The sequence below is a fragment of the Alnus glutinosa genome, chromosome 4, assembly GCF_958979055.1.
Source record: "Alnus glutinosa chromosome 4, dhAlnGlut1.1, whole genome shotgun sequence".
In the NCBI taxonomy this organism is placed as follows: Eukaryota; Viridiplantae; Streptophyta; class Magnoliopsida; order Fagales; family Betulaceae; genus Alnus; species Alnus glutinosa.
The window spans coordinates 30,717,332-30,729,707 of record NC_084889.1 but is presented as its reverse complement, the minus strand read 5'-3'; the positions used below and the strand labels follow the sequence as shown (position 1 = coordinate 30,729,707).

Below are 12,376 nucleotides of genomic sequence, written 5' to 3'. Positions count from 1 at the left end.
GAATAACCAAAGCGAACGCCAATTTTTCGATCCGGGGATATCTTTCCTCTGCTCCATGAAGTGCTTTACTCGTAAAGTAGACAGGTTTCTGAATTCCTGAATCTTCTCTGACTAGCGCCGAGCTTACCGCTGAGGGGGATACTGCCAAATAGAGATAGAGTATCTCCCTTTCAGTAGGGCGGCTCAACAATGGAGGGTTCGTTAAGTATTCTTTCAACTTTCCGAAAGCTTCCTCACATTCCTCACTCCACGTAAATGTTTAAAAACTTTATTTTTACTCTATAAATATTCATTTTTTTTTACATAGATGGTACATGTGTTATAAGAAAAGACGAAGATGGTACCTCCGTTCAAAATTGACGGATTTCACGTCAGCGACACATGGCACCATTAAAATTGTGACATGTGGCAGCCATATTTTTTTAAAAAAAATTGAGGCTTTTTTTTTAAAAAAAAAATAAAAATAAAAAATAAAAAATAAAATTGTAAGAGCCACCCCTTTGTGCCACATGGTGGTGGCCGACCATTCCCATTTTAGTCAAGGGGTGAGCTCAGCCATCCCTAAGGCCAGTTTCGAGGGTGGCTGAATCACTCCCAATGGCCGAAATGGGAGTGGCTGAAACCACCCTCATTTGGCTTGGCCACCCCCATTTGGCCTAGGAGTGGTTCGGCCACCTACAAATCGACTAGTCTGGGGTGGTCGAACCACACCCGTGGCTCGAACCATCCCTAAGGAAAAAAAAAAAAAAAAAAAAAAAAAAAAAAAAAAAAAAAAAAAAAAAAGAAAAAAAAAAAAAAGAGGTTTGGGGCCTTGGGAGTGACCGAACCACCCCAGGCCAAATCCGCCACCCCCAAGCCAAATGGGGGTGGTTTTGGCCACCCCCATTTTGGCCATTAGGGGTGGTCGACCCACCCCCAAAGGCCATGAGGGTGGTTCGGCCACCCTAAAACTGGCCTTGGTCACTCCCTTGGCCAAAATGGGGGTGGCCGACCATCTCCATGTGGTCCAAAGGGGTGGCTCAGTCATCCCTACAATTTTTTTTTTTTTCTTACAAAAAAAAAAAAAAAGAAAAACCCTCAAAATGAAATATATATATATATATATATATATATATATATATATATATATATATGGCATCTATTTTAATTGTGTCACGTGTCGCTGACATGGAAATCCGTTAGTTTTGGACAGAAAAATGAATGGAGGTACCATCCCCATCTTTTTCCATAGTACAGGTACCACGTATGAAAAAAAAAAAAAAAAAAAAAAAAAAAAAAAAAATGAAAACTGATGAGACAAAAATTAAGGTTTTTAAACTACAAGGGGTGTAAGGTATTTAACCCTAATTTTTATTATATTTAGTTTTAGAACTTTAAGCATGGTTTTTTGCTCTTCCTTGGAGAAAAATTGACTTATAGATCAAGACAAATTAATCTGCATCTAACGACCCACTACATAATCAAGTTCGATAGCAATGCAGAACCAAGAGGTCATGTAAAAGCATCCTTAGTGAGCTTTTTATTTTAAAATTTTCATCAAAATTTAGTGAAAAACTTAAAAAAATAAGCTTATTTCAACAAACTCTCTATAATTTTTTTGTCTTGATTATTGTTTGAATTTCATTTCAAATTTGGCTCACAAATTTCATGAGCTATTAAATATTTTATCATTTTTCGTTTCGTTTTCCGCCTTTCTCACTTCTTCACTTTTCTCTCTCTCCCTTCTTCACTTTTCTCTCTTGTTCACTTCCTTCCCCTCTCGTGATTCTTCTCGACGCTCCAGCATAACAGTTACACAGTTTATTATCCTTATGAAAAGAAAGGAATTCTCTCTCTCTCTCTCTCTCTCTCTCTCTCTCTCTCTCTCTCTCTCTCTCTCTCTCTCTCTCTCTCTCTCTCTCTTTAATTTTACACACTGCCATATATACTTCTTTCCGGAACTTTCCAATCCCCCAACATCCCTACGCACTCAATGCATGACACAGTGAGAGAAAATGTTCAAGAAGGCAGTGGAGGCGAAGTCGCACCAGAGACTGTCAGGGGCAAACAGCAAGAAACTTAGACGAATCGCCAAAGGCCTTTTTTTTTTTTTTTTTTTGTGATTGATTACAATTTTGAATATCCTCTGGTAGTACTAGTGGTTAAAGTTGTTAAAGTGGTTGCTGTCAAAATTAATAAAAAAAAATAATATCTGTTTAAAATAAAGAAATATTTATAAAGCTTGATGTAGAAAGCTTTTTAAAAGTGATAGATAAAACAACAAAAGAAGATTGTTTAGCTAAAATTTAAACAAAATTTAGTGAGCTCACTAAGAATGCTCTAACCTCCTTAATTATTATATAGTAATTTAAAAGTACTATTACTCTTTATTTTTCTTTTTTCCTTTCTAAATTAACATTACATTATCCAATTTACATAGTTAAAAGTATAGGTGACGATTCGTGTTCACATGTTGGGTTGCGGTTATGTCGAAATATGGATATGAGACTATATAGGACAACTAAAATTAACCTTTCTCATTCACTTGTAAATTTCGTGTTGGGTTCTTGTATTGAATCAAATATTGTCAGCCTTCAATATCACGTGTTGGATTAGAGTTGTATCGAAACATGAGTATAATAGTATATAAATCTATTCTAATCCGATCCATTTAATCAACGAAATTATGCCCATTAACTTTAACTTTTTAATTTTATATTCGATTCGCATATCAAAAGTTGTTAGCGTGATTAAAAGGATGCAGTCCACGATTATCCTTATCACAACAATTATGATCGTTATCCAAGAGTCAACTTTCTTAAAGAGCACGTAATGATTTATGCACAAAAAAATACAATAGTTCCATTTTGTACATTCGCTCTTCTTTTTTTTTTTTTTTTTTTTTTTGAACAAATAGCATGTGCTATTTAGGATCTGAATGCCCGAAGGCTACATTGTGAGCAATGAGGGACATATCCCCCCACATACTCTTAAGTCAGAAGGATCTGACTTAAAAAACAATTACATATGTAGAATCTCAAATTTCACTAAAATTACAATCAGCCCCTAAACAAAGAAAATTCTAGTAAAACTTGAGCCACACATAAGCAACTGTACCTAGAAACAAGAGAATACACAAACACAACTAGCAGAAAATACAATCCAAAAACGTCAGAGGGGATCACTGCCTTCACTGGAGACCGGCGCGTGTACAACACGCGCCTCCCCCGAAACTGCCAGCCAACAGATCAGCCACCCAATACCCGCCCGCCGCCATTGCACGGCGAAAAAACGCTGGAACGAGACACCACGCGCCGGTAGAAGAGAGAACTTCACTGGCGCGTGACAATCACGCGCCGGTCACCAGTGATCCCGACAGCCGGAAACAACAACGGCGGAACAAGAAAACGCCGGTGAACCCATCTGAGCAGCGCGTGTCTCTAGAAAGCCGATGGATAGCCGTAGATCTAGCGTCAAAATTTGAAATCAATTTAGGCACAAAGCTCCACCGGCGAGACAAAACGAAGGCAAGAAAACCCCGCCGGACGCCTCGGGAAGGACCTCCTGCCAGAGAACAAGAAGAACAGAAAAGAAAACAAACACAAATAACACAAACTCCAGAGTCCAAAGGACTCGGAGAACAAAACTCCACAGCCTAAACGACTGGGAGAACAACTACCATCCCCATGGTAAACACCATGGAGGAAGCAAAAAATTCCACCGGGGAAGGGAGGCTTAGAAGCCCCCCTTCCCAGCGATCAACACCCTGAGCCTTTTGTTTTGCAGACAAAGAGAGAGAAAGTCGAAGGAAAAGAGAGAAGTCGTTCGCTCTTCTTTTTCTGCTCAAGCGGTTGTCATCAAAAATTTCTCTGGAGTTGTTATACATTGCAGTTCTCTCATCAGCTCTCCATGATGTGCACTTATTGGTGAAGCCCGAGCAGCCCTTTTAGCTGCTCAGTTGGCCTTTATTTTGTGAATTTCTTTTTTTATCTTAGAAGGAGACTCCCTCACTGTTACTTTGGCGCTCCAAAATCTGTCTATCACTTAAGACTGGCGTATTGCTTCTACCATCTTTCACATATAATATTCTATTATCCCTCCCACATCTAGCTGGTCAGCTAGTCATATTAACCGAAGTGCAAATTTCTGTGCCCATCATGGACCGCAACCAGACTTCACTCTGGCTGCATTCCCATCTCCTCTGCTCTTTCAGGAACCTCTCCTCCCTGTTTTGGAAAGGATTCATCTTTTTTTCCTTTTTAGTTATTTAACTTGTTCTCTCTTTTATTCTGTACTTCAAAAAAAATAAAAAAAATAAAAAAAAAAATCAGTTTACACCACATTCAAATAGAATTAGCGGTGGTTTGATAGTAGATGATGAAAGTCTTCCACATATTTACAAATGTTTATTTTCTGATGCATGAAAAATTATAATTAAATAAAATAAAAAATTTAATGATAATTTTTATTATTATATCATGAGAAGTGTGAATACTTAAAAATTAGCATTAAATACCTAATTTGTACATGTGGCTAAGGCTGAAATCAAAAAGCCGAATTGATTTCAAAAAGTATCACATGTGGTACATAATGTCAATGAAAAAGCCTACTTTATACTTTCGTATAGGTTCTGTTCATTTTTTTTTACGGCCGTCAACATCACATTTCTTAAAATGTTGACACATGTCCCGATTGCCACATATTGAAGCCAACTCAAATTATCATCATACATGGCAATGTATTATAGGTGATACCTATGTTTTTACTGTCACCTAAGATGAAGAAAATATTAAAAAAAAAAAAAATGATAGGCTTGGCCCTTGTGGGTGTCATAACCCCTCCTAATTTTATTATTTTTTTTTTTTAAGAAAGAATTAGGTAATTTTTTAATATTTTTTTCATCTTATGTTGAGTAAAAGCTTGTGCATCACTTGTGATACACCACCACATAGGATGATAATCTGAGTTAGCTTTTAATATGTGGCAATTGGGATAGGTGTCAACATTTTAAGAGTGATGACGTGGATGACCCAAAAAAAAAAGTACGGAATTTAGGCAAAAATACCAAGTGAGTTTTTTTATTAACGACAGGTACCACATGTTATACTTTTTAAAACCGAGGCATCTTTTTTATTTTGGTCCTATTCACAAGTACATGTAGGGTATTGGGTGTACAGGGGGGAGGTTCCATGCCTCCCCCCCGGTGGTGTTTCCCACCTCGCCCTTCTAGGGTGGGGGAGGTTTTTGCTCCTCCCTGGCTTGAGCCAGTGGAGTTTTTGTGTCCTCTAGCCATTAGAGCTTTGAAATTTTTGTTCCCCCGAATTAGATTCGGTAGTGGTTGATGTTCCTCGGCAGAAGACTTCACAAGATTTTGGTTGGGAAGCTACTTTTTGGTGTGTGTTTCGACGGAGTTTCTGACCTGGTTTTGTTTTGTTTTGTTTGGGTTTCTTTCTTTGGAGTCAGATTTGCTCACTTCGACTGGTTATTCCAAGACACATGCCTCTCCACGATGGTCGCCGGCTTCTTCCGGTCCAGCAGCCTCCAACCATAGCCATACCGGTTCTTCACGCTCGGCGCGTGGCCTACACATGCTAGAGAGGTGATCACTCCCTGAACCGGCACGTGTGGATCACGGCTTGTCTTTTAGTGTGCGATTGGGGTTTTTTTGGTGGATATGAGGTGTGTTGGCGGTTTTCTGATGCAGATGAGGTCTCTGATGGCGGTGCGTGTACTACACACGTTGTCGTCGGCGACAGTGCCACCCGATGCCGATCTCGATTTTGGCTTCTGTTTTAGGGTGTTTTATGTTTTTTATTGTCTTTTCACTGTCTGCCTCTGTGATGCTTAAAAGTTACTAGACTATTTGTTGGCTTAGGTGTTAGATTTGTCATCTTTTATTTGTTGATTATGCTTAAATGTAAAGAGTGGCTCATTGTTGTTCCTATAATGATTATACATTGTTTAGATTGCTGTTCAAGTCAGATTTATCTGGCTTAAGGTGTTCGGGGTCTTGAACCTCTTGTGTTTTGTCCTTGCCCTGAGGCTTTTTTCAGTAATATATGATAGGAAATGCTATTTGTTCAAAAAAAAAAAAATGTACATGTAGGGTATTGAACCCTTAAAATTATTATGAGAATACGTGTAGTATTTTTCGTATATGATTGAGACACACCAATTAGAAAGAGAGGGAACAAAAAAAAAAAAACCATGTGGAAGTTAGTTTACTAAATCAAGTGAAGAACCTCCAGAATTCACTATAGTACCACTGCACCATCTCTACCTAACTCCATCTCTTCCCAATCTGTTTCTTCATCTAATATTTATGACTATCCCGCTTTCCCTTCTCTACCCCTCCATTCTGTTTTCCTGAAATCTCTCTCAATTCTCGCTAGCTAGCCTTTTTTCACCACAGACTTTGAATGATTGTGTCTTCTTTGCCTAGGCGAGACGGCTCATCAAGAGATAAATCTTGGCTTTGATAAATCTTGACTTGTGATCGGTGTGTATTATAGTGTTTATCTTATGTTAATCCAACCAACCGCAGATAATGATAAAGATGAGATAAAGATGGAAGAGGATATCAAGGGATAGCAGAGGATATCAAGGGATAGTTTTTTGAAATTTTAGGAAGGTGGGCATGAAGCTGGGCACATTTTTTGTCAAAATTCCCAGCTATTCTAACATCATTTTCTCCAAACGCCGGCAAACAAGCTATACCGGCGTTTAGTAGTAAAATGTCGATAGAACTCTCATTTACCAGCGGCCAACCCAAAACGCAAGTGCCGGGCAATGCACGATTTCTTGTAGTAATAAAGACTCATTCCAAATTCGATGGTAGCATTACTTATCATTCTATTATTGTATTAAGAACTATAAGTCAATAATGGATGATCTTTGAAAGACAGTTTCTATAGAGTGTGCCTCTCAAAAGAATGGTTGTTTGGGCTAATGAAATTGTTGCACCAATGCATACAAGAAAGGAATGGATCTCATTATTAAATTATTGTTCAAAAAGCTTAAGCGGATAAGAAATGATAAATTAATATTTTAAAGCTCTTCATGTTTGACGTTAAAAATGAAGAATATTTACTTGAAAAAATTCCCGTCAACAAGTGAGATCTACCATGTAGAATATTTAACTAAAAATGGGGGGTAAATTGTAAAGTGAAGGTGCTTTGATGTCGTATTAAATTATCAATTGGCCCAAAAGGTTAAGTCGATAAGAAATTATGAGTTTAATCATTTAATTAATATTTTAACACTAGACATATCTCTAGTGCTTTATACAATCAAATAATTGTTCTCCAAAATATGACTTCTGTAGAAATTTCACTAATAAACAATTATATGGAATGAATTCCATAGATTCAAAACCTATTGCTAAAAGAATCATCTTAACAAAACTTGGTCCCGAGCTCTTCTATATGGAGATACTGATTGAATGTCATAGTTTAGTCATTATTGTGACATGAATGACTTAAGACATTTTGAGAAATCGAATCTCTCAATAGTTTGGGTATAACAATGGTGGGGAGGAACATCTAGAGAGTTTACATGTGGAGGAAGCAATCCACAACCCCTCGAGACAAGGATCATTCCATTTCGAGCAATTTTATGGTTATAAATTTATTTTGTTGCTTCTAACGGAAAAATATGGTATCACATTATTTAAATTTTTAAATGACATGATAACATATTCATCACGTAGCATCATGTACACTGTTAGACGCAATAAAAAGATCCAGACAATAAAATGATTCTACCAGTTTATGATCTTCTTCATTATTGCTAGTATAAATTCGGCCGTTTTGCCTCTTCTCCATTGCTTACTTTTGATGAAATAGATTTGGATATGGGACTCTTACATATAAAAACAGGCTACATGTAGATATAAGAAAATACTCACATCTCCATTGACAACATCTACATTTAATTGACCCTACAGTTTATTTATTTATTCAGATCAAAGAAAAAATCGAAACCAAATTAAAGCCCCCATCCCATGACACTTAAAACTTGCCTTGAAAGAAATTCTCGAACAGTCTCGGAAGATGGAAGAGATGCAAGCGGAGCTACAGGCTGAGCGAGCGAGGAATGACCGGTTGGAGCAGCGCGTGCAACAGTTCGACGGCATAGAGCAGCGCTTGCGACAGATGGAGGTCTTCATGTCCTCCATGGGAGTACCAGCACCATGTGTTGGTAATCAGTCTTCTCCTGCACACGTAGGTAGTACGTCGTCCGTTGGTAGTGCATCTGCAGGTATGATTTATATTGTGTATAGGACAAAATTAATTTCAATTTGTTTTCATTACCCCTTTAATTTTGCAAGTAATATTATATACTTTAATTGTCTATATTATTTGCAGGTAATTCGACAACGGTTGGTACGTTGTCGCCTGTTGGACGACAGCTGAGCCAGCACTCCACTGTCGCTACACCTTCGCCCGCTACACCATTCATTGCGCAGCAATCGCCGGTTGGCGAGAACACGCCTGGGACGGTACCTCGTGATTCGCAGGGACGCCATTCAGATTTGTAGATATTTTGTGTAATTATTTTTTGTTCGTAAATATTTGCTTGTTAACGAATATGTTATTAATTATTTGTTTGTGTAGTATGATTTCGTGTTGGTTTTGGGTAAAATAAATGTTGCATTATTTGTGGTCGAAAAATTACAAAACTTGAAAAATTTAAAAAAAAAAATTAATTAACCCAAATAAATTTTAAAAAACAATAAAAAAATTATTTTTAAAAAAAAAATCCAAATTCAGTTTTTTATTTAATTAAAATTTTTATTTAATTTTTTAATTGTATAATTAAATAATTAAATTTAAATTTGATTTAAATAAAAAACTGAATTTGGATTTTTTTTTTTTTATTAAAAAACAATTTGACACGTGTATTGGAATACACGTGTCCAATTTGACACGTGTATTCCAATACACGTGTCAAATTGTGCAGTTTGTGACATGCACATTTGACACGCATAATACGCGTGTCAAACTGCACGTGTCTAACTGTTTGACACGTGTACGACACTGTACACGTGTCAAACTACACGTGGCTATTTGCTGCAATTTTTGTAGTGAAAGCCCCCATCCCATGACACTTAAAACTTGCCTTGAAAGAAATTCTCAAACCCTAACATCCATAAACACCTCCTAATTACCACGAAAGCTATCAACACAAGCTAGATAAACAATTGCGCATTCACCTTGTGGGTGGAGGGAGAAGAAGAAAATTAACCAACCACATAGACATGGCAAAATCACATCAAATGCATAGTACAATTTGTTAGATCAAAGCATTTTACAGCACCCTCCTTTCGAGAAGACAGTCAAGAGTAAAATTTAAAGTCTTTGGCTTGAAGTATGATCTGCCTCAGTGCACCAATAGGGGCTAAGATCATCAATATGACCCCAACTATAATGCAAAATTGATATTGTAAGAATCAAAATCAGATTACATAACTTAATGATAAAAGAAAAATCTGTAAAAATTAAAACATAAGAAATATACTAATGAAACAGCAATTTTCTAGTTAACATACCCAATTTGTGAACCAGGATAAGCTGAACCTCTTAGGTTTATAGATGGTTAACCACATGATGCAAGGCAGCTACAAAATAATAGAATTAGAAACCCACAAAGCTTTTATCAAATTTCTTGCTTTAAGAAAACAGAGATATTATGACATTCAAAGTATGTTGCGGGAGCAAAAGCTGGGAAGCCCTACAAAGAAAGGGAAAGTAATTCAAGGAACATGGTAAGTGCTGCACCAAAGAAGATTCAAGGTTTTTTTCAGATGGAAAGAATCACCCAAGTAGTGAAACTGCAAATCCAAACATACCCTAATTAACTATCTAGTGAAACCACCAAAGTAATAGACCTAAGCACAATCAAGAAAAAAAATGGAAAAAGTACTTACCAACATATCACATATGCATTGCGTATTTGAAACGAAGGAACCTAGTTGGCTTGAAATTCATCTTCAATACCAAAAATGATTCTAGCAAGTCAAAAACTGGAATGGCAAAAATCTACCTTGAACAAACATATTGTATAAGGATTAAAAGAAATGAAAGAACTGCTCAAGTGAACTTGATACTGATAATAGAGAAACTAAGAATGTCATTTTTGACAATTGATTTCATGCATGCTATAATAATAAATAAAAGGAAAAACTACATTTTACCTCCTCAATGTTTCACCCATTTTTCAATCTTGCCTTCAAACTCCAAAGTGAAAAAATTTGCAATGGATCTCAACAAAGTTTCATAATTTTGCAATGTAGCTATTCCATTAGATGATTCTGTCTTCCCTGATGGAAATTGCCGCATGTACACCACACGGGTGATTTTTGCTCTCGACTTCACCAAAATGCCCTCATGTTTCCCTCGTTGTAAGAGAGACAAGCTTTCTTAGGCTCTCTTTAATTCTCTTGTTGTTTTTGTTGTTCTTTTTCGGGTTTTCGCAGTTGGGCTTCTTCGTTAGAATGAGTTCTGTATTGAAGAACTGAGGTTGGAGAAGAGAGACTGTGACGGTGCGCCACGTGGCGAGTTGCTGCTTTTTTTGTAGTATAAGATTCTTCGCCTAAATTGTAACCGGAAACGGAGGCCACATTCACTTTAGGCTTTTCCTCCTTCGGTGAAGGAGTGACAAAGTTGGTCAACGCGTCAGGTCCTCGGATCCTAATCCCAGTATGTTTCGCCGGATCTAGAATCTCGGCTGCCCACTTGCCACACAGCCATTGCAGAACTCCCCAAAACTTCTTGTCATTCGCAAGAACTGACTTCACTGGCCGCCAGCGGGATGACAGGACTCTCTGGTAGGTCGTTTCTTCTGGTTCAACATGTTGGTTTTGGAGCTTATCTCGATGTTGATCGATCTCATTCACTGACCGATTCACTCACCTGCGGTCGAAGGAGGAGAGCTCGTTGTCCTCGTCGCTGAACGAGTCAGTGGCGTCTGGGTTAGTCACAAATATCCATACCTCCCTCAGAGTGTTTGGATCTACTTGTTGTTTTCTAGGCTTTATGTGTTTTCTGGTAAAGTTTCGGTGATATGTGTATTACCTAAATAAAAACTTATTACCTTCTTTCCCAAAACCTCCCATTCATGACTTCGTTTTATTTGAACCAAAATACCTTTCTGCTCTCCGCTGTGCCCTTCATCTTGGTTTGGAGCGATCGAACAAGTGCTTTCATACATCGCACCACAATTGGAAAAAATTGGAAGAATTAAAGGTATGATGTTGTTGTTGTTATGGGATGGTTGATTGACATGCAAGACACGTTGGAGGTCGTCTGTCGAAATCTGTGAGTAGCTGGAGGTACACGAAGTCTAATATAAAGGGTGAAATGTAGAAAGAAAATAAATAATTAATAAAATAGACAAGAGAATTACACAAAACAAATTAATCTCTTTATTTTTTTCTCAACAAAGAAATGAATTAACATCACAATAATTACTTGAATAAGTTACTTTACAGTCTCTTTCACGTGAAACTGCTTCCTTATATCTTTCTCCACCAACTCACTACTTTTTACAGTCTTTTGTCAGGTGAATACAATTCACGTGAATGAACATGAACTGCTTTTTTCATGAATTTTTCGTTTTTGAAAGGCTTTTTTTTAAAAAAAAAATAAAATTATTTATTAATCTAGTCTTTGCGGATTGCCTTTGTCCAAAAGTCCTCCAAAGCTTCAGCTGGCGTGCCACTATTCTAAAATCAGTTATTATTCTAAAATCGGTTATTAGTTTCAAAGGCTTTTTTATATTAGCCAGTCGCCCACTACTACCTTTTTTTAATTAGAAAAAAAAAAAAAAAACTTCTAATTTTGTTCAAGTCAATATATATTTCTCTATCTTATTTCCAAGGCAGATGGTGTACTTTAGTTTTTCTTATGTTTAGTTTTACAACTTTAAGCATGGATTTTTGCTCTTCCTCGCGAGAAAAATACAATTTAGCCTTTCAAACTATCATTTTTTTTTCGGATGACTTCCCAAACGACCAAGGCTTGCATTTTGGTCCTCAAACTACCAAAACCTTTTTAAAAATGTCTATTTTGATAAAATATTTCTATAATACATTTGTCACATGTCATTTTTCAATTAAAAAAAATCATGAAAATTCAAAAAAAATAAAAAAAATTAGAAGCTTTTGAATTGGCTGCCGACGAGAAAAAGCCAAAAATTCTAACAAAAGGGTTCCACGTCCGGTTAGAACCCATGGCCAAGGCTGGCAACGTAACCCACGGCTTGACCGTGGCTGAGCCAAGGCTCGTCTTCCATTCGAATTTAGCAAAAAATTCGAACGAAAAAAATAACATTTTATAGTTTTTAAACCTAACTATCTAACATTGAAAATTTTAAAAATTTAAAATATATAATTGTA

The 12,376-nt window shown here is 36.9% G+C and overlaps 1 pseudogene; it reads right to left on the bottom strand.

The window, feature by feature from the left end:
* Positions 1-10,351: 10,351 nt before the first annotated feature.
* Positions 10,352-11,099, bottom strand: LOC133866299 (ethylene-responsive transcription factor CRF3-like; annotated as a pseudogene).
* Positions 11,100-12,376: the final 1,277 nt, after the last annotated feature.